The sequence below is a fragment of the Rhincodon typus genome, chromosome 34 (genome assembly GCF_021869965.1).
Source record: "Rhincodon typus isolate 14 chromosome 34, sRhiTyp1.1, whole genome shotgun sequence".
NCBI lineage: Eukaryota > Metazoa > Chordata > Chondrichthyes > Orectolobiformes > Rhincodontidae > Rhincodon > Rhincodon typus.
In genome coordinates this window covers 1-3,900 of record NC_063365.1, presented here as the reverse complement: position 1 = coordinate 3,900, position 3,900 = coordinate 1, and the positions used below count along the sequence as shown (strand labels likewise).

The following is a 3,900-nucleotide window of genomic DNA, read 5'->3' as shown; positions in this document are numbered from 1 at the left end:
TCAGCCTCTCTGCTCCTATGATGCTGCTTGGCCTGCTGTGTTCATCCAGCCCTGCACCTTGTTGTCTCGGATTCTCCAGCATCTGCAGTTCCTACTATCTCAGGTCACTTGTCGGAGTTGTGTACAAGAGTCCCTAACAGTAACCATATAGTAGGACAGGGTATCAATGAAGAAATAATTGGAGCTTGTCATAAGGGTGCAACATTGATCACTATCATTATAAATTCCTTTTAATTTTATACTGCTTAACTTCTTTGGTTATCCCTGTTTGGTTTATCTCTCTCTTAGAACCTTATCTCCTTACTGGAATATATTTTTGCTGAGAGCCATGATTTCCTCCCTGCATGTCTGCCACAGATTGATTACTGCTCTTTCCTGCTAATCTATCCATACAGTCCATTTTAGCTAACTCTATCTCATTTCATTCTCATTCTCTTTAGGTAAAACACTCTTGTTTCTGACCCAAGTTTCTCACTGTCAATAGTAAATTTTTTTCATGTTCTGAACACTACTTTCTCGGGAATCTTTTACTCTAGGGTCATTTATTAAACCTGCCTCATTCCCCATTACCAGGTCCAAGATCTGCTCCCTGGTTGACTCCATGTGTCTCCTGTCTTTGTTGTTGTAGATAGTAGAGACTATGAGGTTTAGAAGATGCTGTTGAAAGAACCCTGGGGAGTTTCTGCAATGCATCTTGTAGATTGTACACATTCTTGCCACTGTGTATTGGTTTTGGAGAGAATGAACAAGTATGTTCATGAATGGAGAACTGATCGAGTGGGTTGTTTTGTCTTGGATGGTGTTTACCTTTTTTTGACTGTTGTTGAAGCCACACCCATCATAATGAGTCATGGGTATTTGATTACCTCCTTTCATGTTCCTGCTAGGTGGGTAGGCTTTGGGAGTCAGTAACTGAGAATAGAAGAAATCGCAACTCACTTGAGAGTTCCTATTTCCCTTCTCTTGTTAACCACACTGTGATCGAGTTGAGTTTCTATTTAATAGGAGCAACCAGGATGTTATTCGGGGATTGCAATCCAGGGGAGTTTGTTAGAGATAGTCTGACTGGAACTTGCTTAATTTAAATATTAATTGTCATTTACCAGCCAAAGCCTGTTTCTTACTGTATGCCAGCATGGATAGTCTCAATATTAAAAAAAAACTCATTCATTGATGTGGATGTCACTGTCTAGGCCAACATTTATTGCGCATTCTCAACTGCAGTTACAAGTCAACCATGTTGCTGTGGGACTGGAATCAGACTTGATGAGAACTGCAATTTTTTTCCCTAAAGCACAACAGTGAACCCTTGATGATTGGGTTTTCTTGACCATCGTTTCATGATCTTTGAAGTAAAATTGCACCATCAGCTCAGGGTCTGTTTTTCCTTCATTAACAGTCTGCTTATCAAGGAGAAAAGAGTCATTTTTTTTGTGCCTTCCATTTCCTGCTCTCAGACGTCTATCCTCTGTGGTATGCGGTCTTAGTAATTTGGATAAGCTGCCTTCATCCTTTGCGTCTTTGCTATCTCTTATAATACTCACCCTTCAACAGTTTCTTGTTATCCTGGATATGTGGTAAAACTGCATATATGTAATTGAGTCACAAATCAGTTGTGATTCCACTGAATTTTACAGTATTTTAGGAAATGTTTGATAATGTAGCTCACAGGAAGATTCAACAATTTGTTGTAAGAATTGTAACAGCCTAGATAGAAACTTGATAATATGTTTTGTTTTGTCTGTTTCTGTTCTCAGATCCAAACTCCGCAATAATTGATTTCCTGACAAAGTGAGATGATTACAAACTGTTCCAGTTGACAAAATTCTACCAAGATAGACTTGAACAAGCAATTGAAGAGGGGGTAAAAGGCCTTGGACTAATGTTAACAGGTGCTGACCAATTCACTGGACAAGAATATCATGTAAGTGGAAAGCAGTTCTCAAATTACATTGGCTGTGGGCTAAATCGCCCAAGAGGATTCAATCACTGGAGTGACCAACCAAAAATAGTTGCCCCTGTAAATGGAATTAAACAAAGCAGTGAGAGGAAGTTCCTCCAACCACAGATTTGTGTTCTTCCATGTTTGTTGCTGATCGGTACACTAGTGAAACATCCTAATGGAAAGATCAAAAATTGGCCATTTGTCCCATTGACCCTACTTTGCCACTCAATATAATTATGGCTGATCCTTTATCTCAGTACAAAAAAGGCCCTTCAGCACATTGCATCCACACTGGTCAGAAACAACCACCAAGTATTCTAATCCCATTTTCCAGCACTTGGTCCGTAGCCTTGTATGCCTTGGCATTGCAAGTACACATCTAACTACTACTTAAATGTTGTGATGGTTTCTGCCTCTACTGACCTTACAGGCAGTGAGTTCCAGATTCTCACCACCATCTAGATGAAAAAGTTTTTCCTCACATCCTATCAAAATCTTCTGCCCCTTACATTAAATCTACGCCGGCTGGTCATAGATCCCTCCACCAAGGGAAAATGTTTCTTATACTCTGTCCTATCTATGCCCCTTATAATCTCATGTCCACCCTCAATCTCCTCTGCTCTAAGGGAGACAAACACAAGCTATCCAATCTCTGTTCATAATGGAAACTCTCCAACTCGAACTCTAACAACTTCCTAGAAAATCTCCTTTGCATCTCTTTCATCCTTCCTATAATGTGGATTCCAGAATGACACATAATGCACTGGATGTGGCCTAACCACCATTTTATACAGTTTCAGCATAACCTCCCAGTCTCTCACGATATTCCTTGATGTCTTCAGTTGCCTTGCTGCAAAATGTATTCAGTGACCTTAGCCTTCATAGTTGCATATGGTGAGGAGTTCTAAATGTTCACTATTCTCAGTGAACACATTTCTCATCAGTTCTAAATGGCCTGTCCTGTATCCTGAGACCATGACCCCTTGCTTTCTACCCTGTCAGGCCTGTCAGAATTTTGTATGTTTCAATAAAATCCCCTTCATTCTTCTGAACTCTAGTGAGTACAGACCTAGTTGACTTAATCATCCTTTTCTTGGGTAACATACCAAAACTGTGCACTCTGTTCCATGTGTCATCTCATAAGGGTCCTGTACAGCTGCAGTAAAATTTATTTGTTCCCATACTCAAACTCTCTTACATTGGAAACCAAAACAGTGACAGGAAGCCTTTCTAACTGCTTGCTGCACCTTCATCCTTGTTTCCAGCGACTGGTCTACAAGGGCCAGGTACTTTTGTACATCAACATTTTTCAGTTAATCACAATTGAAATAATACTTTGCCAGTCTGTTTCTTACTGAAGTGGAGAACTTTACACTTACCTATGTTATACTGCATTTGCAATGTATTTGCCCATTCATTCAACTTGAACCCTCTTAACTTCCTTCTCACCATTGTCAATTCCTCTTTGTTTAGTATATCAGCAAACTTGGAAATATCGGGTTTAATTTCCTCATCCAAATCATTGATATAGATTGAGTTGCTGATCCCTGTTGTAGCCCGTTTGTCACAACATTTCACTCTGAAATAGATTCATTTATTCTTGCTCTCTGCTTCCTGTCTGCTAGCCAATTCTCAGTCTTTGCCATATTACCACCAACAGCTCCATGTGCTTTGAAATTTTTTTATTCATTTTTGTGGGATGTGGGCATCATTGGCTGGCCATCATTTATTGTCTGTCCCTAGTTGCCCTTGAGAAGGTGGTGGTGAGCTGCCTTCTTGAACCACTGCAGTCCACCTGCTGTGGGTTGACCCACTGCCATTAGGGGGAGAATTCCAGGATTTTGACCCAGTGACAGTGAAGGAATGGTGATATTATTTCCAAGTCAGGATGGTGAGTGGGTTGGAGGTGAACTTGAAGGTAGAGGTGATCCCATATATCTGCTGCCCTTGTCCTT

General features: G+C 40.4%; 1 long non-coding RNA gene across 1 annotated transcript in view; it reads left to right on the top strand.

The window, feature by feature from the left end:
- Positions 1–2,041, top strand: part of LOC125486882 — a 23,227-nt gene extending 21,186 nt beyond the window's left edge. The window contains exon 3 of the long non-coding RNA XR_007265502.1: positions 1,758–2,041. This is a non-coding gene — a long non-coding RNA (uncharacterized LOC125486882). The remainder of the gene's footprint in view (positions 1–1,757) is intronic.
- The last annotated feature ends 1,859 nt before the right edge of the window (positions 2,042–3,900 follow it).